Source organism: Gouania willdenowi, chromosome 17 (assembly GCF_900634775.1).
Source record: "Gouania willdenowi chromosome 17, fGouWil2.1, whole genome shotgun sequence".
Taxonomy (NCBI): Eukaryota; Metazoa; Chordata; class Actinopteri; order Blenniiformes; family Gobiesocidae; genus Gouania; species Gouania willdenowi.
The window spans coordinates 22692535-22719859 of NC_041060.1; the positions used below are offsets into that span (position 1 = coordinate 22692535).

A 27325-nucleotide genomic window follows, 5' to 3' on the forward strand; every position below is an offset into this window, starting at 1 on the left:
AGTTCGTATGGTAGTATGCCATTTCCAACACAGACTAGGTATAAAAGATATTCACTTGATTTTCACCTCCCTTCATCATACTGTGCTGGACTCGTTCTTCCACAGTTTTATTGGAAGTAATTTTGAACTTGACAACTTTATTGTCCTGTCATTGACATAAAATCAAGAAGCATCACTACACTATAACCGATTATGCATCGATGCAGAGTCAGCCACACCTGCATAACAACGCAACTTTGAAAATGATTAATTTCATCACCCTCAGTAATAAATGGGATTTTTTGCTACCATGTGATGTCAGAGGTCGCGTGTGTTCTGCCCCCCCGCAGGCCGAGCAGTCCCAGTGCTGCGGAGCTGCATTCAGAGGACCCTGAGGGTGTGACCACTCCAGTGCAGGATGCAGAGATCTGTCTGCTGAAGAGTGGAGAGCTGACGTCAGTCCTCACACCTCCACATTAATCAGTCAAACTTCTTTTCAGATGTTTTCCACGACTTCTGCATTAAACCCTTAAATAATGGCCCTTCTGCGTCCTGTGCCGTAGTGCCTCCTCTCACTTCACACTGGGAGAGATCTCGGCGTTCGGAGACGGGACCCGGGAACTCTTCATCAAGTCCAGCTGTTACAGCATCATCCTCATCACCATGAGCAGTGCTGGTCCCAACGTGTGCTGGACCTTCACCTCAGAGCCAAAGAGCATCTCCTTCAGCGTGGTGTACAGAGAGAACGCCAACACGCCGTTAGAGCAGGCCAAGGTCAGCCACTTTTTTTAAACTTAAATTTAACTTTTTAAAATGTAGTTTCTTTTACTAAATTGTATTTATTTTACTTACAATAAAACTTTTAGAACTCAAACAAAATTTCCTTAACTTAATAATTGTTGTATATACTTTTTTATACCTACAGTATTTATAAAATAGAATTTCTCACACCATTTTTTTTAGCTGAATTTTATTTTCTTTTTAAACTGAAATATATTTTTTTTACTTAATTTAAAATGTGGAGTTTGCATGTTCTCCCCGTGCTGCGTGGGTTTCCCCCGGGTACTCCGGCTTCCTCCCACAATCCAAAAACATGACTGTATGGTTGATTGGAGTCTCTAAATTGCCCATAGGAGTGAATGAGAGAGTGAATGGTTGTCTGTGTCTGTGTTGCCCTGTGATGGACTGGCGCCCTGTCCAGGGTGTACCCCAGCCCAGCGCCCTATGAGAGCTGGAGATTGACACCGGCAGACCCCCGTGACCCTGTTAAACGGGAATAAGCGGGTATGAAAATGGATGGATGGATGGATGGATGAATTTAAAATGTTTTGCATGAATATTTTTTAGGTTCAGTAGTTTATTTTAAAACTGAAATTAATACTTAACTTTAAATTTATGAATTCATTTGAACTATTATTTTTGCCGAAATTGATTTTCTTTTACTTGAGACTCAAGTTTTTACTTTATTTAGTTTTTTAACTAAATTGAAATTGTTTACATTTCAAAAGTACTTTTTCCCGAAAATATGATTATAATTGGACACAGGTTCTGGGTTCAAGCCCTGGGGTGGACACTTGGGTCCTTTCTGTGTGGTGTTCTCCAGGTACTCTGGGTTCCTCCCACAATCCAAAAACATGACTGTTATTTTGCCCTGCGATGGATTGGCGCCCTGTCCAGAGTGTACCCCTGCTTAGCTCAGCTGGAGATAGGCAGCAGACAATGTAAAGGAGGTTAGGAAATGGATGTATGGATAATTATTATTATTATTAGGACTTAAATCAATATTTTTGAAGACTTTTTCTTAACATAAATTTAATTTTGCTCATGTAATTCAGGGGCTTTTCTAATCATAAATATTTAAATATTAAAAATGAGCTTTTTTCCAACTTATTTCAAAATATTTTAACATTTTCTAAGAATAATCCATCCCCTTGGTTTTTTTTAACATACTATAAAAAAATTTTTTATATATATAATTGAAGCTTCTGGTATTAATTTGTTGTCAGCAAACATTGATATATTTTTATTTTTTTCAGAGTTTTTCCAAAAACCTCTGACATCACAGGATTGAGTTATTGATATTATGATTAACACAGTTTCCCATGTGGTCGCAGCCTTGGTTGTGATTCAGGTCGTCATCGTCGTTCCCTCTCAGGTGGTTTTGTTCCTCTGCAGGTCCTGATTCCGCTGACTCGCTGTAACGCTCACAGAGAGACCATGCAGGGGGAGCTGAAAGTCAGAAACCCAGGAGAATACACGCTTATCTTTGACAACTCCTTCTCCAGGTCACACACACACACACACACACACACACACAGTCTTTTAACTAGTTACACTTTGCTGTCCGTCGTTACAGCAGACCTTTTGAACGTGTGCTGTAGTATCTGCAGTCATGGCAGTTGTGTAGTGAATCCTACTATCTATCAGACTGTTTGTCCTGAATGCTGGATTACATGATTCAGAGACTGGTTGTTGTGTTCCTCAAACCAGTGCTGCTTGATTTTAGAGAGTGTTATTCTGAAGAAAGGATTGTGATCCCTAAAAATAAGATCAACACAATTTTTTCTAATTAGATTGTAATTCACTAGTTTTTATGTTTGATTTCATAAAATGTTTCACTTCTACTAATTCAATTATATATTACAGTGAAACTATATCATACTATCTTTTGATCAAAAGTTTAGAATTTCCTTTTATTTTATTTTATATTGCTGGTAACAACGCGGTTAATTGATTGATGTCTTTATTTCCAACATGTAAACTGAAAAACACTATCGATTTTGCTTTTTTAAGTACAACTAATAATACAATTAATTATTGAGTTAGTTTCCAATCAATCACAAGTAATCATGTGATCAACTTGATTAAAAGCTGTTGCCTATATATTACCATGCTGCTTAACAGTTTAATATAATACCAATTAATCCTAATGTTTATGTTAATTTGAGGTCATTTCATGATATTCAGAAGTCTTCAAATCTTGAGTTAATCGCAATGGTATCACAAGTGACTTGGCAGCTAATTGCAGGTTAATTGCGGTTATTCAGAATCTATTCATGAGTTATTAATCATTTATTTGTGAGGTAATCTGAAATTAAGCGCTATTTAACTGCAAGTTATTTGCAAACTAATTGAGAGTTAATCAAGGGTTCATTGCAGGTTATTCTGGATTCAATCGTGAATAACATATATTCGTTAGTGAGGTCACAGAAATTATGATGTGGTTATTTGCGAGTTAAATGCAAGTTACTAAAAATGTATTTGTGGGCAATTTATTTACAGGTTAATTACAAGTGGAGAGCAAGGTAATCATTGAAAATCTTGCAACATTTCAGATTATAACTTAACCCCTTTAACACCTGTAATATTAACAACTCCACCTGTTTTTTGTTTGTTTGTTTTTTGCTTTTTTTGTCTATAAAATGGTCAGTAAATGCCCTATGACGAAGTGCTTTTACACTTTAGACTCCCAATAATTGGCTGTTTTTTTTTGTTTTTTTTTACAATTCATTACATTTTCTACCAGTGTATTATCAGTTTAAAATGAAGAAAAGCACAAAAACTAACTGCGGTTCTATGAACCCTGGATGACCGCCCGAGGCAGTGCTTCAAGCACTGGATGATATCGTCTCGTGAAGACGCAGGTCGATTGTAATACCAACAATGTCACGTGTGATCCCGAGGACCCGGAAGTCTATAACTTCCGGTTCCGTCCGTGGTTCTGTCTTTTCAGAATCTACTCGCGAAACTGAAGATTCCGAAAGACTGACTGCTCTGGCGGTCATCCAGGGTTCATAGAACCACTGTTACCACCTTCCTGATCGCCAGAGGCGGTGCTTCAAGCACTGAATGAACCCTACCAACAAAGTCATGAGGGATCATCATCAACCACCTACCTATTGTGTAGAGGAATGGGAGAGAACCACGCCCAGGGGATGTGGGAGAGCAACGTTCACCCTATAAAATCTTGCGAAGGTGTTTGGCGACGTCAATGATGCTACCGCACAAATTGCCTCTAGGGGCACCCCCTTCGTAGCAGCCTATGACGTGGCTATGCTCCAAGTGGAATGGCTCCTTACTCCTTGTGACGAAGAATCACCCTTTGCTCAATATGCATGGGTGATGGCATCAATAACCCAGTGGGAAAGCCTTTGTTTGGATAAGGCACACCCCTTTCTGGAACCGCTGTGACACAGTTGAATTGAACAGCAAAAGTTAGCTGTAGCTGCCATATAGGCAGTCAGTGCTTGGACAGGACACAGTAGCTCAGATTTCTCACTCCCTACTTCAACGTAGGGAGTGATGTAAATCGTGCCAGTTTAATAGGCTAGTTACTATGGGATCCTGATAGAACTTTGGGGAAAAAAGGCTGTATTAGGTCATACAGTAACCCCAGACCCATCTGGGTTCCACCTCAAGCATGACTCACTGACTGATAATGCATGGAGCTCACTCACACGCTTAGCAGAGCTGATCACCAGCAGGAAAGCTGCCTTCTCTGACACCCATGCCAACTCCACCTGCGGCAAGGGCTCAAAGGGGGAAGAGCACAATCCCTCCAGGACTAAGGGCAGAGCCCATGATGGAGCTTTTGAGGCTATTGGAGGTCGAATCCTTAAAGCCCCTTTCAGAAAGTGTGACACCAGTTCATGAGCCTCCACGGTAGCACCTTCCACCCGCACTTGTTGGGAGGATATTGCTGCCACATACACCTTCAGTGTGGAAGGAGAACGCCCCTTCTCCAAGAGCGACTGGAGAAAACTGAGGATTACTGAAACAGAGCAGTGTGTTGGGTTCTCCCCAATCTTTAAACTCCAGGCTGAGAACAGCCACCACCTATTCTCATTTTGTATCCTTGTAGAAGGAGCGCTGGCATTAAGGAGTGTATGGAAGACAGAGTCTGAGCACTCGATTCGGGCCCTGTAGTGGCCAGACCCACAGCTGTAGGCGACAAGGATGGGAATGCCAAATCCAACTTTTCAGTTGGGACAGGAGGTCTGGCCTGGTGGGTAGACTCCAGGGTGGAGCACAACAAAGCTGGCATAGCAGGAGAAACCACGTCCTGCCTGGCCAGTAGAGGGCCAACAGAAGTATCTTGTGGCCCTGCTGGAGAGCCCTCTGGAGCACTGCTGGGATTAGCGGTAGGGACGGGAAAGTATACAGAAGCCCTTCTGGCCAATTGTGTGCCAGGGCATCCTGCCCCAGTGGACTGGTGTCCTCTGTCAAGGAGAACCACAGAAGGCAATGTGTTGTATCCTGTGAGGCAAAGAGATCTACCCCCGCCCTGCCATACCGGCCCCAGATATGGAGTACTACCACTGGGTGAAGCCTCCATTCCCCCGAATGAGGGCTGCTGCGGGATAGGAAGTCCGCAACCTGATTCATCCGACCTGGCAAGTACATCACTCTCACACTGGCCAGGCGGGACACAGCCCAAGTCAGGAGATAAGGAATTTCTTGTGGCAGGGTATGATGAGAATGTAGGTCGATCGATGTGAACCACTCGCCCCTGGTCACCACATGCAGGACCTCTGTAATGGTTAGCATATGAAATGTAATGACTTTCAAGTAATGGTTGAGTTCCAACATGGGACGAAGTCCACCGTCCCTTTTTGGGACGAGGAAATATGTGGAATAGAATCCGCCGGGCTGAACCTGGGGATCTATCCGCTCGATGGCACCCTTCTTGAGGAGAGCGAACAGCTCCTCGCTCAGGTTAATGGCTTTTGCCGGGTCTTTTATGATGGTCTGTCTGACCCGGCCATGGACTGGGGGCCAGCGTCAAAATTGCAGTCTGTAACCCTGGGTCAAGGTTGCAATCACCCAAGGGTCCCTGGTGTAAGCAGCCCAGTAATTGAGCTGCTGCTAAGAGAAGCATCCGACAGCTGGCCCCAAAGCCTCAGGGCCTCTTTCCCCCCCTCGGAGGGGCACGCTGCTGGCCGGAGTTCTGACCTGCTTCTGTTTAGACCCGCCAGATGTTGCCTGGTTTGTCTCGCTTGAGCAGTCCGCCATTGTCTCTCCAAACTCCGTAGTCGAAGCAGCAACAGACATAATGTCATCCTTGCCGAATGCTGTCTGAGCTAAGTTATGGGAGGATGAACCCCTATCAGCCGACTCAGCCTGTAGGGCCGGAAAAGCAGCCCTCATTTGGTCAAGCTCTGCCGTGAGCAGATCAATCTTAGATGCTAAGCCAGAGTGCTTAGTCTTCCTCTTTGCAGATGGGCACTCTGCTGGCCCCTTGTGGCGTCTTTGCCTGCTACGAGGAAAACCACCTTGTTGCTGGCCTGGGCGAAACTGGGTTGGAGCCAGTTCGCCTGGTTGGGAGACAGCATCCATGAGCTGTTCCACCTTCTCCAGTCTGGCGGTCCGCACTGTTCGAGGCATATAACTGCAATTCATGCAGGGATCCTTTGAGAGGCCCTCCCGCAGTTGCTCTAGACTGAGGCAGGGGGGACAGAAGTCATGACCATCCTCAGAAAGCAGAGGGGTCAAACAGGCAGAGCAGCAGACTAAGAGGTAGCCCTGCCATCCTAATGTACCTATAAGGCTTATAATCAAACCGTGAGGATACTGGGAGTGGGGAGCGAAACACACTTTCTTCACCTAAACAGGCTTATAATTGAATTCAGTTAGGCTAACTGTGCAAATACCAGGAGAGGGGAGCGAAACACACCTTTACCTATAAATGCTTAAATTAAAACTCTGCAGTACTGGGAGAGGGGAGCGAAGACCCACTACCTTCACTATAAGGCTTAACTTAAACCAACTCTGTCAAATACCAGGAGAGGGTAGCGAACACACACTACCTTCACCTAAAAATACTTAATTTAATTAAAGTAAATTAAACCATGCCAATAACAGGAGAGGGGAGCGGAAACACACTACCTTCACCTATAAGGGCTTATATTTGTCTGAAAGTACCGGTTTAAACGGTAACAAACAAAACAATGCTGTAAAGAGAGTAACTAAGGAAGCACCCGCAGAGGAAGAGAGAAGCTAACACGCTGCCTTCACCTCTGCAAGGTGTGTACCAAACAACCTCCACATGGAAGCGGCGCGCGCGCCGCCTGAGGAGACATGACAACGGGGAAAGAAAACAAGCTGTACTCACAATTTACCGATGCGTCCTTAATCGTCTCGGAAAGGAGTGAGATACAGCTTACCGGGACAGTCGCTGCAGCTCCTGGAGGGCGGGGACTCCGCTACTCCGATCGTAATATATCACGGAGCTACCTGCGAGCGGCCACAAGATAAACCACGGGCTTCCTTTCAATGAAGCCACAGGCGCTCTCAAAACACAACCTGCGTATGCGAGAAGATTCAAGAGACAGAACCTCAGACGGAACCAGAAGTTATAGACTACCGGGTCCTCGGGGTCACACGTGACTTTGTTGGTATTACACTCGACCGGCGTCTTCATGAGAAGCACCACCTCTGGCGGTCAGGAAGGGTGAAATAGAACTCACATGAATAACAGTTTTTTTTCAGCAAATATATAAAATTTAGAATGTAAAAAAAAAGATCCATGTTCCTAAATGTGCAAAAACAGGCAATTTTATGGCAACTATTACACTCGCAAGCCGAGGCGATTCCTTCGCGGGCTTTTCTATGAAGGAGGGAATGTGATTAGTTAGCTTAATGTTTGTAGGTTTGTCAGTAAAGTGCAACATGTTAGCTTTCAGAAAAAGTTGGAATGTTTCCAATAGAGCGAGATTTAACAGGGTTAAGGTAATTCTAATGTGCGTGTACCAGGATGTGTCGCCAACGACGCGGTAGGTGTTAAAGGGTAGATGACGTTTCCCATCACCAACTAAAAGTGCAATTCCATTTCCTTTTTGAACTTGAAATATTCAGAACCTTAAAGTGCAATGAGATGCTTCAACAAACTTCAAACTATAAAAACCATGATGTACTGTGTGTGTTTTTTTCAGGTTCATCTCAAAGAAGGTCCTGTACCGCCTCAGCCTGGACAAACCAGTGGTTTACGATGGGACTGACCTTCCTTGATGGAGGAAACACGGAGCAGCGTAACTTTGTTCAGGCGTGGTCTCCGACCCCGTGGAGCTGCTGCTGTTCATGTCTGAAGTAAAACGTCAGTTAGCTTGGGCTAACTGATGAAGAAACACATGGTAACACTGACCTGTGGATCACATGATCCCTGAGAACCGTTACATTTCATTACTTCTACTGTGGCTTCATGGACTAAAGGTTTGATTTTTCCTCATTGACATCAACATGTTTATGTTCAGACATAAAGGGTTTTTAAACATATTTATTGAAACCTAGTTCTCTGAAGGTGGAGCTACCTCCAACTGCTCAAACTCACTTTTTGTTTTTCTCATTTGAAGAGAACCAGCACAGAAACTCACCATAAATGTATTTCTAACAAACCTAACTGTTGCCTTTAAGTGTCAAGAGGATTTCCTTTGTTACGTTGTTGTTAGAATTTGTTCTTGCACTTGTTAATGCATAATTTATACAATATTTACCTTTTACCTCTTGGGTGTAAATGCATAGTGAACACTACACATAGACGTTTGATTATATGGTCAAATCAGAGAGATTCTAAACTAACAGTTAAAGCTGAGTCGAACATTAGGCCAGATATTTACACAAAATTATGTCGTGAAAAGTAGGGCAGTCTGGCCAAAGATCATAGCTCGGTATTTTTATATTTTTCAAAATGGAAATATATATATAAAAAAGTATATGTATTCAAAATTATGATAGATGTATCTTTTTTCTTACTACAGTCTTACAAAAAAGACATTTATGTCTTCAGAAAGACTTTGGAAGTCAATCGCAAGTAAGTCAATCATGGGTTTATTCTGAGTTAATCGCAAGTAGGTTAATTTTGAGTTGAGTGTAGCGTAATTGCGAGTTAACCGTGAGTTAATCGCAAATCATTGCAAGGTAATCACTAGTTAATTGCAAAGCAATTAAAGTTTATCGCAAGTTAATAACAAGATAATTGTTAAAAATTGCAAGATGATTGCCGTACTATTTCACAGCTACGTATTCGCAAGTTAACTGCAAATCAATTGCATGGTAATCAAACATTAATCGCAAGTTTGTAAGTTTGTAGTGAGTTGGTCACATGTTAGTTGCAAGTTATTCACGTTGATTGTGAGTCTTGAGAAGGTCAAATTCTGTCAAAATCATTTCACAATACGAGGCCAGATACAGGCCTTTCACAGATACATTTGTAAATTAAACTCCTTTTTAAAGTCTTAACATTATAAAATGTTTTAAAATTTTGTTTTAAAATAGATAAATAAGTGGCACAGGAAGTGGCACATAATTCTATAAACATAAGAGCCTTCAGGAATAAAGTGCATCCAGCAAATTTGTCTCCAACATCCGTACGGCATGCTAATGCTACGACAGAAATAAGCATATTTTTCAACATCATAAGACCGAATATTGTTTTTTAAAAAGCATTTTTTTAAAAACATTTCATGTTTAAAGGCTACATACAGACATAATAATTTGCCAACTTTAGAGACAAGACTGTATTTAAGTTTCACCGGTTCTATATATTTATTTGTTTGATGAGATTTAGTAGATTGTTTTTTTTTACTTTTAATGTTTTTACATCGTGTTTGTAGAGTTAAAATGTTTGATGCATTTGCTGCTGTTTTAGGTAAAGTACATTTCTGACATGAGTGTTCGCACACTTGGTTTTCAGACTGAATCTTTTAAACTCTCATCAGGGACGAAAAAGGACAGAAAGAAGACGTATCAGCATGAATACTCTGTTGACGTATTGCCAAAAATATCTGTGACGAATCGCTGTCTCGTCTCTAACTTGTTAATGGGAGTTTGTGTGTAAAACGACCGCTCTGAGTGGACGTTTGTTCCTCTGTGTCTGTGAAGCCTTTGTTATTTACGACACATTGAAAGATTTTTAAACATCATGCAATGGTAATAAATAGTGTTGGTGTGAGAAATCTGCTCATATTTGTTGATTTATTGATAAAAAAAAAAAAAAGTGTTGCGTTCAGTGTCCCATAGGCGGCGCTGTTTCTTTCATATCAGGAACAATCAGAGTGGCATGTCTGCAGCTGCAGGAATTTCATTTGATTTTCTGCCAACAAGTGCAGTTCTGATCAGGGTTGGGGTCAATTGCAGTCGTAACCGCGTATTTGATAATCTGTTGCTGTTGTATTTGTAATTGAATTCAGAAAAAATTGACTTTGTAATTGTAATATGCAGGGAAATTCTAATTTAATTAAATGCTAAACTGGGAAAGCATGTAACAGTTGAGAGATAATTGTTTTCAGTGTATTTTGAAGATGATTTTAAGGCATGGGTGAAAACTGAACCGTTATCATAAAGAGATGCTAAAAGAAAATTAACACAGGAGGAAAAACAAGTGTTATGGGGTTATTTAGACTCTTGAAATTGAGAATGTAATTGACTTTCAGGGGATGAAAAATAATCGCAATTAAATTGTAATAGAACATGGATAATTGTAATTCAAAATTGTAATTGACCCCAACCCTGGTTCTGATGTTGTTAAAGTTTGCTGCATTCATGTACAGTATATATTGTCTGTTTTATAATATGGAATACAAGTCAGATAGATATGCTTTTGTCTGTCTGTCTGTCTGTCTGTCTGTCTGTCTGTCTGTCTATCTGTCTATCTATCTATCTATCTATCTATCTATCTATCTATCTATCTATCTATCTATCTATCTATCGATCATAATAAGGAAAGAGAAATTGCAATCCCTCACATACAGTATATTAGGGATATTCATTGAATATGTGAGTTTGGAGCAAGTAAATTGTCTATATAATGACTCTGTGCCTGTATTTTCATGAGAAAAGTGAAAATTCAGCTGTTTTTGACATGATTTGTTTATATTTGAAGCGATTGCCTCATCTCTTTTGGTTTAATGAGGGAGGAGAATGGGTTTACCAGCATTTGGTCACCAGTTGTGATCAGTGCTGCTGCGTTCAACATCACAGGACAACCGCGTTTGTCTCGTCTCACACTTAAGTGTGGGTATTTAGTGTTTTTGTGCAACGTTTAGTACGTGCCGCTCTGCTCAAGGTTAATGATTTCATTGTGAAACGTGTCACATCCGAACCCTCCTTCCTTCCAGGCTCCTCACGCTCCCGTGTGTGTGTGTGTGTGTGTGTGTGTGTGTGTGTGTGTGTGTGTGTGTGTGTGTGTGTGTGTGTGTGTGTGTGTGTGTGTGTGTGTGTGTGTGTGTGTGTTTAGAATATGAATGCAATGTGTTCTCCAGTGATGGGGAAGTTCACAGGGGTGAGAGACAGGAGCATCATTCTATATTTATGTACAGACATCACACATTAAACACCTGTCCTCTCCTGTTGCTTTTCTCTCATTATAAGTCAGTGTTCACCTTTTGTCTCACACTAAAGCTGTGCCTCCTTAGAAAACAATCACTGCTTTTGAAACTACAGGTCATGTACGGCTTAAAAAAAACAACACACAACCTGCCGCGGTTCGGTAAAAAATCTACATTTTAACCGCACAAAAAAAAGCAAACAAAATGTATTAGTCACTTCCACCACATCATGCAGCTCGACAGGAAGCCTGATAACAAGCTCCCCTTTATAATCAGCTGTGTTGGACCAGGGGAGCATAAAAAACAGGGATGTCAAAGTCATTTTAGTTCATTGGCCAAATATAAACCAGTTTGGGGAAAAGAACAATGTTAACATTTATTTTTTTATTTATATATTATTTATTCAGTTTATTTCCGACATGGTTACGTTCACTTTTTTTTTTTTTACATTTTTTTTTTTTTTTTTTGTACATGCCGAAAAAGGAGACGAGAGAAGCAGTTTGCTTATCTGGGTCCCGTCCCCTGTTTTACCATCGCAAATTTACATGGGTTTACATGTCTCTCTGGTCAAACATTCTTGAGTTGTTCTGAACAGTCCTTTTTTGTGTATTCTCATCTGTAGTCAGTGTTGTCTTGTTTTTATTCCTCCTCCTCTCTATCGTTGTTCGTGTTGGCCTTGCTCCCTGCCAGACGTTGTTAGCATTCTTCCAGTTCAAGAATAGTTCCTCTTTCGAAGGTGTTTGGAAGGTTTTTCCCTTTTCATCCATAATGTCACCACTCGGGAATGTCTCTTTTGGACACACAAGTTTGCAGCTTGTTTTGTCTCTACATCAAGGTTAATCCAGCTGTTGTTAGTTCTATTGGCAGTGTTGTATTTTCCACTGTTAGATTTAACTTGTATAAACACATTATTATGTCTTAGTTCATAAGCAAGGTAGTAATTTCATTGTATTATATCTTAGTTCATAAGCAAGGTAGTAATTTCATTGTACATGAAAACGTGTTTCTAACTGCACATATGACAATAAACACTTTGAATTTAAATTTAATGTAATCCTTAATCACCCCACCACCTAGCAATTGAAATTAATAAATGACAGACCTTTTTTACTCTTGGTTTCCACATTTAATTCAGTCTACGTAAAATAATCACAGTCTGAGTTTTGTTTCCAGTGTTTATATAGATCTGGGTCCATATCCATGATTACCATCAGTAATGTTGTTGTTTAGGTGGATCCTTCATATTTTCCCAAGTCTTCCATCGTTTTGATGAGGATTGGTTTTCCGTTCTCTTCTCCCAGTGGTGTGATATAAATCCTGCAGTTTCTTGTCCACGTCCTCACAATTTTTCCTCCTTTTTTTATTTGGCATGCCTTCCATGCAATGCTTGCATTTTGTTTCGTCAGGTTTTCATTGATGTACACCTTCGTTCCCTTCAGTTTATTTCCTTGCTTCAGTAGTTCTCCTTTGAATTTCATATTCGCGAAGGTTATTTTTACAGCTCTGTTATCATTTTTCTTTGGCAGGAGATGGCAGGAGTTGATGTTGTCAGGGTTCAGGACAATGTCCTTCGACTCCAGGTAGTCAATGACCTGTTGTTCAATCGATTTTGTTTCTTCGTCACTCGCGTAACTCCTGGGTTTTATCTTTAGGCCTGTGATGATGACATCTTTCTCTCTTTCCTTTTGTTCCAGCTGTTCAACCCTGGCGTTCAACAATTTTATCTCTTCAGCATTTCTTTCATTCTTTTCTTTCAGTACCTTTGCTTCGCTTTGTAGGTTTTCCAGTGAGTTTTCCAGCGTCTTTTCCAATGACTTTATCTCGGCAGATAGGTTTCGTAGACCCTCGCGTATCATCTCCTTGACCTCTTCCAAACCCGAATTGGGTTCTGAAGGGCCTCCCTGCGGTTTTTTCACCATTTTTCTTCAGTCTTGGGCCCAATTTTTCAGGCTGTTCAGCTGTAGCCAGCTGTAGCCAAGGTCGTGTTATCGAAGCGAATGAAAACACGTCTGCTCTCTCCAAAGACCAGAGACAACATCAATTACAAAATAGTTTTTATTATCAGTCACTGCCGGATCTTCACTTCAAAACATTGTGATTTTTGTAACCTATTTTTATGTAATTTAGAGGATTTATTTGTGCAAAACTGCAAGATTTGTGGGGGGGGAAAGTTCTTTCCACTATTTGCAATTAAAAATAACTGCATTTTTACTATCTCCTGTGGGCCAAATTGGATGCTTTAAAGGTACGATTTGGCCCTCAGGCCTTGAGTTTGACACTAAAGTTTGATCTGAAACATGCAGGACAGGAGCTCTCTAGGACCCAACTTGGCCACCCCTACAGTAGAGACCACATCGACACCATTAGAGGCTTGATTGTTGTTTCTGTAATAATTATCCAATGACTATCTGAGCTGAGCAAACCACCCAAACTCTCCAGGAAAATCAACTCTTGAGTGATTAAAGTAAACTAAGGAGGGCTGGTGTGAACGCATACTTTGAAAGCTCTATCCAAGGTCATATATAATATTAGAGGTTTAATTGTGTAATTTTATTTAAAAGTCCTTGTAGAGTAGCCAAGAGGAGAAAAAACCAGGGAGTCACGGCCGCAGCCATTTTGCTTGACTTAGCTGCAGGAAGTGACGTGGCTCGTATGGGGAGAGATTTGTCTCAAAAATATATAAATAGATCCACAATTTTCACATATATTTTTTAGATTTTTACATGTGCCCCCTAGTGGTCACATGTTTTATTACAGTTTTACCAAATTCATTCTAATAAAAAATTTTTTTATATAATGTACATAATATAAAAATATTCTAAATGGCATAAAAAAGTGACTGTACAAAATATGTATGAATTCATTTGTTGTTCTTAATAAATACAAGCATAAGTTTTAAGTGAAATAGTGCCAAACTTTTGAGACTTTAGGTTCTTCTTCTGACGTGCAATTCTTCACAATGTAAATGGTGAAGCGACACTGTTCCCAGCTGTTCATGTATGGGACTGGAGCAAAAATAAAGCAGAAGGCGCCCGCCGGTTTGATTTTATCATGAATTTACAACATTAAATGACGTGTCGACTCAAATTTTTGGAGTCAACATTATTGATTATGTTACTAATCATTTTTGCATTATTGTTTATGTTACACACATTGTGGTTGGCGCGAATCTCGAGACGATTTGTATATTTAAATCTATTTTTTCTTCTGGCAAGAATCTTAAACTCCACCCATTAAAACCAGCAGCTCTGGAGCTTTAACCTCTGAATGCAAACCAAGCTTTTTTCTGCCCTTTTGAGTGAGTCCTGGACTGTCCTGGTCTGAAGGCAGCCTTGAAGCATGCATGGTTATTCTCAATGTTGATTTAATGCAATTCCCTCCAAAACCCAGCAGATTTTCTTTTTCACCCAGACACACAAACAGAATGTGTTCCTGCGTGATGGTGCATTATCATAACTGATTGATGATGGCTCTCACTGTGCGCGTGTGGGTGTGTACAGGGAATTCGGCACTGCTGTGTCTGTTGCAGTCTCCCCTCCTGCAGCGTTAATGGTAGCTCGTGTTGGCGCAGCGGCCCACAGTGTTTCTTTCTAACATGGTTTTACATTTTCACCTCCTGCTGCTGCTCGACCACACATTCCCCTCCAAACCGTGTTAGAGCTCCTTCCCTCTGCAGGAATCCTCTCTGATGGGATACTGTTTTCTTGGCTGTCCTTGTACAGTGCCTTAAATGTGTATTCATAGCACTTCACAGTTCCACAGTGTTAAAGTCTCTGACAACACAGAGCATTGTAACTACTGCACTCCATTGAATAAAACCAATACATCATTCAATGCTGTTTTATACCTTGTCCTTTTGTAATTCAACCCTTATTCGTCCGTTGGGTTGATTTGTAGTCGCTCCAGAGCCAATAATAAATACAATTACAGTTGAGCCCAATTGAAGCTTATTATGATGCTGAATGAATACAGCCAATTAAATACACATCATCAGATAATGGTTAATTACCATGTGAGGATTATATTTATCCACCGTCTACTGAAGTTTGAATTCAAATCAAAGTCAAAAATGTCAATTTGGGGACTCCAAATGTAGACATAAATGTAGATAACCTGTGGAGAACAGTTGTCTTTTGTTCTATTGTTTTAGAATTTAGACCAACTAAATAAAATTTAGCTATGAGAGAACAAAAGAGCAAGACAAACCAAGAAGGACAAGATGGGACAAGACGAGAAAGGACAAGATGAGCCAAGACCAGAAAGAAAAAGATACGACAAAACTAGAAAAGTTCACGGACGCGAAAAAATATGAGAGGAATGGATGAGATATGACAAGATGAGAAATGACAAGTACTAACAATCTTTGGAGAACAGTTGTCTTTATCCCGTTTTAGAATTATGAGAAAAATGGACAAGAGAAGAAATGATAAGTCCTGACAAGACAATACTAGAATAAAAAAGACAAGGTACGGTAGGCTGAGACAAGAATGTTAAAGATACAAGACTGGAAGAGTTAAGAAACAATGAAACTAGATGAGAAAGGAAAAGTTGCGACAAGAGATGAAAGGGTATGGTATGTCAAGACAAGAAATGAAAGGACAAGATATGGTCGTGACAAGAATGGTCAAGATAAGCCAAGTATAAAAAAGTTAAGAAACAGTGAGACAAGACGAGAAAGGACAAAATACAACAAGACAAAAGGGGATAAGTTAAGTTGACGAAGAATAAGATAAAACTTTAATGTCAATGTTTTCAATTATTATTATTATTTTTTTTTTTTTTTTAGCATCTTTAAAATGCGAGACACAATTGGTGAGGGAAAAAAAACTATTATTTCAGTTTTCCAGCTTATAAAACTTTACAGTGATCAAAGTTATCAAAAGTTTGATAACACGGATATAAAGTTCACTGTCCCCTCTACAGATACTGTATATTGGGTCTTCTTTGTCCTCCAAAGGGCTGAATAACAACCTCATTGATGTTCAGTATGATTTTCTAGGCATTCTTTAGGGGAACGGTATACTGTATATAAAGGCATGTATAAGATACTCTGATGTCATCATTTGACATCCAGCTGTCCACCCACTAGCCCCGCCCCCTAGTCTCAGTCACATACAGGAGGAGGAAGCGAATCGGATCTATCATAGAAGTTCAACACAGCCTGTCTGCTCTCCATGGGTAAGCGGCGTAGTGGTAACTTGATGGCTACTGTTTCCATGGCAACCCCTTTTCTTGCATTCTCTGCCCACAACATCTCCAAAGATCAGATATGTTATTTTCTGAAGGAGCAGTAGAAAGATAAAGGCTTCTAAAGCTCTGCAGAAACCAATCGAGACGACATTATGAAGAGTGAACACTTTCAAACAGAGACAGGATCGAAGCCCAAACATGGAAAACACAGTTTGGAGAGAAATGTTGAAGTGTGTGTGTGTGCGTGTGCGTCTCCTCAGCAAAGAGCTTTAAATGCGATCGTCTTGCCATGCCGACGCTGCACTGCAGGCTCCTGGATGGACGTGCGTTTCCATGGAGACCAGATTTGTTCACGTGCCTTCAGCATGTGTCATTGACTTCAATTAGCTCAGAGCACCATATCGACTAAGTGCATACTTGGGCAGAGAGCCGGCCTCTTGATGGTCGGGAGAAACAGTGGGAGACTAGAGAGCGTGGGACACGTCAGAGGACTTAATTCAGGATGCTTCAAGAGAGCCGTAGTTAAACAAGGAGACTCTCACAGAACAAAACGCAACGTCTGCTCAGGAAACCAAGCCAATTTATTCAAACCAAAGTATTTCTGTGTTTTTTGGCCAACAAATGTGATACAAACTTGATAGCTTAAAGTAAGAAGGCGGATCACTTGTTTACACACTTCATCGCTTCTCTCTCCGTCTCCTCCGAGCAGCAGCTGAAGATCTTCCCATCTGGATCTTCCCGTTACTGCATTTTCCCAGTGTGCACGTGCACATGCACTTTTCCAGCCTGCATTTCACACTTCATTAAATACATTGGGACATGCACCATTGTCGCGCCACTGTGTTTTTACACGATCAGTGCTAGAGAGCACGCTAAGAACACTTTTCCCCAAGAGTTGATTCTGTTGTTGATGGTTGAGTAACCTACTAAAGGAAAACTTGCATTCAGAAAGACTACACATCCATTCCAGATTTTCTGAATAGAACTTTTAATGACCTGGACATCACTCAATTTCGTTCTTTCTTCACCTCACGCAGATGACTAGATTTATTGACAAAATCAATAACCCTTATACATGTTAAGCTCCAAGCTCGATCGAGGTTCTCTGCTTTCTTCACAGCAGACTGATCCGGATGTCAGACATCTTTCTCTCAGACTACTTGTTCTTGCGGTGCTTTTCCACCTACAGTTCAGAGTCCCCCCTACTTCTTCACCATTTGGTGGTCCTGTGATAACCAACAGCATGACTTTCTTGGTCTTTGATCTCCTCTGGTTCCTGTTCCAACAATCATTAGCTGGGTTTCCTTTAGAGATTTTTGCTAAATAAAAGCAATATTTCTAAATTTTGACAAAGTATAATTGCGCTTTGAACATGTTTCCATTGAACGTTGGAGCCTTGTGAGACTACGCTGCAGAAAGACGAACGCTCAGACCTCCTGTTGTCAGAGTGTGTGTGTGGGTGCATGGCCTTTTAACTGCGAATGAATGCGCTTGGCACTCGACCAGTGTGCGGAGTGAGGTAGCGTGTGTGACCGGAGAAGATCGATTATAAGCTGTATTCTGTTTTGAATGATTGGCAAAAGAAACGACGAGTCTTATGTCATACTCAATGACTGCTGCGGTGAAACAAGGGAGTTAAGCCCGAAGCTAACGATAGCTTCGGCCCCCGAAGTGAAGTTAGACCCCCTTGTGTCTTCTGACCACGGTCTAAAGACGAGACACAAGAAAGATTAACATTCCTTAGAACACTGCCTTTCCCTTTGTTGTTTCACATATAATGTGGCAGTAATAATTTTAAAGTATAATGCAAAGAAATGGTTGGATCTGTGCCAGGTACGTCACGCTCTGTGTCGTGTATTTGCGGAAAATGTGCTTCCATAGCACTTTTGCGACACATTTCAATATCAAAACATCTAAAAGCATGAAAACTTTTTAGCAATATTTGAGTGATTTTTCTAAATTCAGGTGTTTCCATTACCAGTTTGTATTGCACTATTTAGATTTGCGCATTTCTAAGTGTAATGGAAACGCAGCTAGTGTCTCACCTCTCGTCAACTTCTTTTACAATGCTGTGTCTGTGTGTGTATGTCTAGTCCCCCAATAATGATTCTACACAAGCATTCAGGAGTACAGAATCTGACAAGATCTAAGGTTTTGTTTTGAGTTTTTTGTATTTCTGTTTTTAGTATTTTCTTAAAGGGGGGGTATTATGCTATTTTTCACCCATTTCAATTTGTTCTAAGAACCCCAACAACATAGTTTTTGAGATTTATTTTCCCAAACTCGCCTGTTTTCCAGAGTTTTAGCTCTCTGAAAAGGGACTTTCTGAGCAGTTCTAAAAACGGGTTGTTTTGGGGGCCTACTTATGCATATTCATGAGTAGGCGGGTCTATAGACGCAGACTTCATGACTCGCTCTTGGAAGACAGATCAGTGATCACCAAAGTGATTTTCTTTTTGTTATCTACACAATGTTGTTATTGTTTTCAGCCAAAAAAACATTACATTACTGTAAAACACATGGATATTTAAGCGGCTATTGTGAATATGAGTTTGTCACAGCGCTTCAGGCTGTGTGTTTATCACAGCAGCAGTAGTTGAGTCATTCAGCTGCTTCAAACACTCACTGGTGTGTTAAGCAGCTATGTCACTTTCTTCTCCTCCTCATCTCTATTAACCACAGGAATAGTGCATCTAAGGTGATAATCATTTGTTTTGTCCAACCGCTGCGTCACAAACACGTCAGATCTTGTTAAAGGTGATACTAGGCGATATAACAGATACTAAAAATGGAACTGCTCCCTGGGTTTTACACCTTTGCTGCCCACTGCTCCTCAGGGAGGGGTTAAATGCAGAGGACACATATTGTGTATGTAGTATAATTAAATAATTAAACCGCAGTGTTTGTTTTAGCTGTGAGCTAGTTTGACAGGGAGCAGCTCACATTCTTATAGGGTAGGCGGAGCCAGGATTCTCAGGAAGAGGAGTTTCCGCTAGGTGACGTCAAGAAGGGGGGAAAATCCTACTTGCCCGTTTAGAGCTGACTTTTTACAAAATGTGGAATAACGAGCGAGGGAGCAAACAGAACTTTTTCAACATTGGCCCTCTGAATGAGGCTGAAGGGATGTACAGCAAAACCATTATTAAGTGATTTTTTTCATAATACTTCCCCTTTAAAAGTCGGTTTTTGAACCTTTGGGTCATTGTTGGGCATGTTTGTTGTCTTGTTGTGTCTTTTCATTCTTTTTCATTCTAGAGTGGTGAAGCATGCAGGGTGTACAGGCTCCCACAGACGATGGAAACCAATGACACGTTAGTTTTATGTTCAGCATGAGAAAAGTAGGTGGTTAAAGGGCTGTCAAACAGAGTGTGTCAGATTAAAGACACATTTAGCTCCACACAGCATTTCTGTAGGAGGCAGATTCCCCTCCACGTGATTCAGAAACACTGTGTAGTCCTGAGTGAGATGGGACCATGACAGCAAATATCCACTGCACTCATTCATCAATATCACTGTGGGGTTTTTTTTTTTTTTTTTTTTTCACTACAAGTGCGTCAGAGAGTTTTGCTTTTTTTTTTTTTTTTTTTTTTTTTTTTAAAAAAAGGTGAAAGTATTCCTGTGATGTTTTGTTCATCCGCTCGTCCTCTTCTCACTCCGCCTGCGCGTTACAAAGCCCTCAGTGAAACCACCAGCTGGAGTGATAACAAGAGGACTAGAGGAAGTGAGGAGAGGCCCCTGTGTGTGTGTGTGTGTGTGTGTGTGTGTGTGTGTGTGTGTGTGTGTGTGTGTGTGTGTGTGTGTGTGTGTGTGTGTGTGTGTGTGTGTGTGTGTGTGTGTGTGTGTGTGTGTGTGTGTGTGTGTGACAAGTGCTCTGACAGCAGATGGTCTGGACAGTACACACTGTGACTTCAGATCACAACCTCACCTCCTAAACGCTGACGACATGTAGGAGAAATAACTTTTCAACAACTCTGTTGACTTTGTCTTAAACACAGGGGCAGATATACACACTCATTGAGAGCAGGGGATGTGCAGTCAGGGGATCGAGGCTCAATGTGAACAGAAACAAATAAAAAATGAACAGTTCAGATATTTTTGTTTCCACAATAAAATGCTGAATTGTTATATTTCTTGCATTCTCATATACAGACCTGGGATACTGAATAAAACTACACACCCTAAATCACATGTGTCAAACTTGAGGCCCGGGGGCCAAATCTGGTCCTTTAGACCAGTGGGCATGCACTGTAGCTGTTCCCACTCAACATTCTTGAAGCCAAAATACGGAGCTTAAATTTGTAAATTTTACGTCATTTGGAGCCATAGGCTGCGCAGTAGGCACCGGTGGGAGGAGCCCTGGTAACATGCCCTGTCCATTTAGCGTACTGCCCTGATGACTTACGCAGCCCAGCTACGCCAAGAACAAGTGTCTTTTCCTCTGGAAATTCTACCAAAGGCTTGTTCAGATAATAGAGGTTTGTACAAAACCACCATATATTACAACTAGGGATGTAACGATTCACTCAACTCCCGATACGATTCGATTCACGATACTGGGTTCACGATACGATTCTCTCACAATTTTTTCATTTACAAAATGGGACTGTAGACAAATTTTATTTAGAAAATACTGTATTATTTTCCTTTTATTTTTCATTGTCAAAATAATTCCTTGATAAACTATTCAAAACAATGCAATTTAACTAAAAATAAATCTTGAATTAAATAAATAAAGGAATTATACAAATGAAAATGAAGCCTATTAATTTAAATTCTGGTTCTATAATAAACAATGCAAAACTGCATAATTGTTCTTTTTTCTTTTAAAAGTGTAACTGAAAATGTATTTTGTGCCTTAACAATTGGACTTTAAAAAAAAAACCGTCATTGCACTGATTTACGTCATATTTGTTTGGACCAGCAGAGGGCGTTGGTAACCCAGTGGTCGGTTGGCATGCAGATATCTTGCAGTGAAGAAGAAAAGTTATGCTAGCAGACAGAGCTAATAGAAAAACGTGACTTTTACAGATATTCAAGTAATATTATAGATATTCTTTCGGTGCTAAAGGGGTAGTGAATCATTTATTAACATATTTAAGAGTAGAAGGCAGCCAGAAAGAAAGTATTAGCAGACTCCGCCCGCTGCCAACACTTCCGGATAGCGCCCTCTGCTGGTTAAAAAAAGTACTGCGATTCAATCATCATCATATATGACGTAAAACCCCTTTTTATAACCTCAAATAACTTATTTAAAACCAACTTTATAGAAAAATGAGCACTTAAACACAATGTAGGGTGATGATAAATAATCACCACAGCAGAGTTGAGGTTTGTAAATTTTTATTAACTTTACAGTTTGACCCACATCCCATCTGTTATCATTGAGGAGGCAGGGTTTATAACCTATACAGCAGCCAATCAGCAGGGGGAGCTCTAAAAATAAAAGCTAGCTTCACTCCACAGGGGAGCTTGTCTCATCCATTCTTTTTTTACAGTCTATGCTTTAGACCATCCAATTCAGAAAAAAAAAAAAATATATATATATTGTGTAAATCACCTAATAATTCAGTTGTAGATATATCAGCCTTTCTAAATACACTAATTCAATGAAACTCCACAATATTTGGAGGATCGAAAGTTTCCAATCCTTTTATCACGTGACTGCAGTCATTTCAAATCTGAAATTGTTAGAAGGACTCAATTCTCCTGAAATTATTTGTCATTTCCCAAAATTGAATAAAAATTTGTCACAAAATCAAATTATTGTTGTAATTGATAGTTTTCTGCGACCCACTTTATATCAAACTACTTAAAATAAACTATTTGGCCCCTGAGTTTGACACCCGTGCCCTAAATACTGCTTCTTCTTTGTATTTTTAATCATGTCCATTTTAACATCACATTAACTATTTTTATTTATCTATTTATCTATTTTATTTGCGCTCTGAGAATGATCTTATATAAAGGTTGTGATGTGAGAGCATATGTTTGATCAGCTGTAGCTGTTCTCTACACGTGTGGCTATAATTAGCAACTTTTCAGACACTTCTCCAGTGACTTTAACAAATCCCACTCTGGATTTAAGCAGATTAAATACTAACTAACCAGGATTCTCTCAATAGCTGGAAGCAAAGAGTGGCAAGCCCAGTGCAGAGTCCCTGTGGGAAAATATAGCATGTGAAGACTGCTTGCCATCTTCTGGGCTTCTCTGCTGAGGATCTTCCCCGCGCAACCTGGACTCGGGTAAGAAATTGTTGGAAGCTACAATTTTTAAAAGGACAAAGTCACTGTTTAGTAAAAAAAAATAAAAAAAAGTGCAATACAATTTTTCAAAACATCATCTGAAAATTTCAGCAGACACAATGAGGACGATGAATACAACAGGTGAAAACACACTTTGTACAAATCCCTGTAAACCTTGTTTTTCATCCTTCTCTTTCTTTCATCCCCCCTTTCAGTTTTCTCTTCCTCGCCGACTCACAGGGAACCAGCGACGGTCACTCACATCAAAGGTTTCTGCCTTTTTTCCCCCACACATACAGCGCTGGTTTCCATGGCAATCTGGTGATAAGATAGAAATGTGAATGTGCTTTGATTGCCACAGACAGCCTCCGATTTCTGTCTTCACGTGTCAGTGTGCGTACGCTTAGTTTGTGTTCCAAAACTCACTGAAACATTTGGATAGGAGATTAATCTTTAATACTCATTTTCTTTGCTTACACAAGTTTCATTTACAAAATAACATTATGAAACATCGGCGAATGTGTCATTCAGACACAAAATGAACAACAGAGAGAAAACCCATTTTTCCTCTCGCTGATGGCATGGACAACACTGCTGCCATGTTATTAAATGAATGAAATGAAAGGTTTTTTTTTTCTGCTGCTCAGCCTCAGAGTGAGCAATACAAGCTCCCCTCTGACTGTGGTGAGTCAGAAGCAGCCATACATTCATTTTTTGTCATGAACTACACACAGTATTTGTATGAACAAAAAATTGACATTTTTCTATGATTTTGTTTGTGTGTTTTTGGAGTAATTTGTTTTATTTTTATTTAGTTTCCTCACCTCCACCCGATAGAACACTTTCTGTATAAATTGGAGCAGAAACTGCAAGAGAATATTTGTCATTACATCAATGCGTCGCGACAGTCTCCAGCTGTCCTTGTCGAATTAAAGGGGACATATCATGCTTTTAAATCCTTCCTTTTTACATATAAACCATACAGTTGTGGTCTACATGAAGCGGAACTGCAATGCTTTGGTCTGAATTCCTCATTATTATAGCTCCACAGGCCCCTTTTCTACCCTTTTCTGATGTGCTTCTGAGAGCAACTCGTTTTGGTGCGGTCTCTTTAAATGCAAATGAGACACTTCATACCCCGCCCCCTCTCCAGGTTGCAGAGGTGACACTCGGTTCAACTCCACCCTGTTCGGCCATTTATGTTGATAGAAGAGATATGATTGTCTAGCGGCGCAGAAAATGTTTATTCACACGTTATTTACAAAATGTCAACAACAGAAGACTTGTCCATCCAGCCTTACATGTTCGAGCCAGAGTCAGACCCGGTGGAGCGAGATGAAAATGAAGATGATGAACCTGCAGAACCCTAACAAGTGAGCTAACACAAGCACCGAGCTAACGCTAGCGCCAAGCTAACGTCACTAAATACATGTTAATACAGTGTTTTCGGAGACAAAAACGGCAAAATGAAATGACTAATGAAAACTTTAGACTTAAATTAAATCACGTAGGCCATATCATCAAGGATCTAAAACGAGCACACAGCGCTAACATATGAAGACGGTGCAACTGCTAATGCTAACAAAACAATGACAGGGACGTCTTATCATCACACTTTTTAGCGTTATTTACAGCTTACTGAAGTGCTCTGTTCGTCGTCTCCAAAAATAGAAGGAATTGAACCCTCAATCAGACAAAGTCTTTTGGCAAATCCTTCTTTATACTGGCAGAGGTTGCTGAAGCAGTCATCCTTAAAGTGCTTCGCGCACACAAAAATGACCTTACCCACAGATGTGGGTACATTTCCGTGAAAAATAAAACTCAACCAGGCACTTCGAAAAGGTTCTGATTCTGGGAGACGGTGTAATGAAGCGTGTGGGTTACTACATCTAACAACCAAACATTTTGACTTATCCTCTCGTAACTTCGGCATCCTGGAGCTTGGACTACAAAATAAAAGCGAGAAATAAAAATGGCGGATTGCTCGAAGTGTTGGGCCTGGAGTCGATGTCCTAATTTGGCAGTTCCGCTGCAAATACTGTGACGTTATTGTTCAAAAAACGTAATGGAGAATCGAAAAATCGAAACAGATTGAAAAATATGACCAAAACAGAAGATAAAGATATCTACGGAGCACCTGAAGAGACTAATTTGAACTTTTCTGTACTTCTAAGCACTCTAAATATACAACAAAATGCATTTAAGGGCTAACAAAGTGGATTTAGCATGATATGTCCCCTTTAAAGTTGCAGTATGTAGAATCATGAGGCTTGTATAGAAACAACCACCCTCCCCCATCTTCTCCCTACTTTGAAACCTATCTCCCTTTACCGGTATCCCCATGAACAGCACAACTGTGGAGCTCTTGGCAACTTTTTTTTCTCAATAGAGACTAGTGACAAATGTAGGGACATTAATTTGTGTTATTGGAGAGTTTTCTGATGACATGGATGCACGTATTATTTTCTCCACCTTGGATATGTTTCTCTTAGGTTTACATGTGACTATCGCGTCTATTCTCACTCTTCCTCTGAAACCATTAAGTTGGGCAGACCCTGCGCAGTCCCGGAGATCCGCGCAAACTCAAAAACGGACCTCAGTGAGTATGTTTGGGACTTAAGACTGTTGCTTCACCACACCTGAAGATGTAAAAGTGCACTGTCCTATCAGAACACATTATCACAATATGCTCAAAAGTGATTATGGATTTTTGACCAAATGAAGCCAAAAAAAAAACCTTACATACTGCAGCTTTAAGTAGGCTAGTGCATACAAAACACATTTGATAAAGTTTGTATGTTCAAAATCTGAATTGAAAAAAGTCGGAGTCACATTCTGACAAATACTCAGAATAAAACCCCTCAGCCCAGTTAAGTTTGTCCTCTTCTCATGCTGCCTGGCCTGTGGGTGCACTTATCATGCACCCTGCTCAAATTAACACAACCGTACATAATGTCAGATCTTATACATGCAGCCGCGGCGGCTTCTCTCCGCTGAACTCTGTGATCTCTTTGTGCATGGTTAGATTTATCAAACAAGCCTCTCTGTGGTAGCTACTCGTCTGTGTCGTCTCATTCGTCTGCCTTTTACGTCCTCGTCTCAGCATTTCATGCTTTACGCTCACAGGGCACATCGTTACTGCAAGGAAACCAAACGCCTGTGCATGCGCATGAAGAAGCAGGTTTATGTGCAGTATAGTTCAAAAAGTTATGCAGATGGTACACTGATCTATTTATCTATGACGGTGAAGCAGCTACAGGCAGCCTAAACATTAGCTAATGCTGCTCAACTATTCATATTTGACATCATCAGTGTCATTAGATTTGGAGCCATACTACTTAAACTGAAGGCATCAATGAGAGCATACTTATAACTATAGGGCATACATGGGCAGCTGGCAGCCTTGGGGCCACATGCAACCGTCGGTGTAATTTTGTGCGATCCTGAAAATAAATCCCAAAAAATTGTAGATAAAAAAGTTGGAAGCTATATGAAACCCAACAAAAGACAAAAACAAAACAAAAAGCTCCATAAACACATGCGCTATTGCAGTAGGGCTTCCTCATGTCTTATGTCTGTCTCAGAGTGTGTCTGTGTAAGTCACATACAGCTGTTTGTGTTTCAGTGAATGACTGTGTCTCAACACACACACACACACACACACACACACACACACACACACACACACACACACACACACACACACACACACACACACACCACACACACACACACACACACACACAGAGGAGACTTCACTTCAGATTTTTTGGTATCCATGACAAGAGGGACACTTTGTACCTCGATGGTTCTGCTGATGTTTTTTTCTTGTTTTTTTTTATGTCCGCATTCATTGTCATAGCTTAACACTACATGTAGTGCAATCTTTATCTGAGAACTATGTATGCTTTTTTCTTGCAATTATCAAACAATATGTTTATATTTATAACTGTGACTGTCACATTCTCGATTAAAGTCTGTGAGTATGTCGTTGGAGAATCTTTATATGTCTTTGTCATGAAGAGGAGTCTAATCAATCGATCAATCAATCAATCAATCAAACTATAGTTATATAGCACCTTTCTTATAAATTGAATTGTAGATCAAAATGCTTCACAGAAATTTGCTTATGTGATATTCTAAAAAAGACTAATGCACACAGATGTAATTTAATAAAATAATTAAAATGATGATAAAATAAGGAACAGTCAGAAAAAAAAGAAGCAGAGAAGCACTTTTAAAAATATAAAACATTAAAATTAGCATAAAAAAACAAGAACCATAAAAATCATAAAGCACTACATAAATGCCAGACTGAATAAATAGGTTTGTAGCATGCCGGGCAGGCTATTCCACCATCTTGGAGCATAAAAACTAAAAGAGTAGTACCAGAGGATCTGAGGGTCTGACTGGGTTCATAAACTAAAACCGATTGGTAGTTGGAGGTGAGGCCATGCAGTGCTTTATAAACTAATAGAATTTTAAAATCAATGCAAAAACTAACAAGAAACAAGTGCAAAGATTTTATAATAGGATAATGGATAATGTGTGCTCTCCTTCCGATCTTAATCACTACTCTTGCTGCAAAATTT

The 27325-nt window shown here is 40.2% G+C and overlaps 1 pseudogene; it reads left to right on the top strand.

The window, feature by feature from the left end:
* The window catches only part of LOC114479185 (FYVE and coiled-coil domain-containing protein 1-like), a 33687-nt pseudogene extending 23758 nt beyond the window's left edge, over positions 1–9929 (top strand).
* The last annotated feature ends 17396 nt before the right edge of the window (positions 9930–27325 follow it).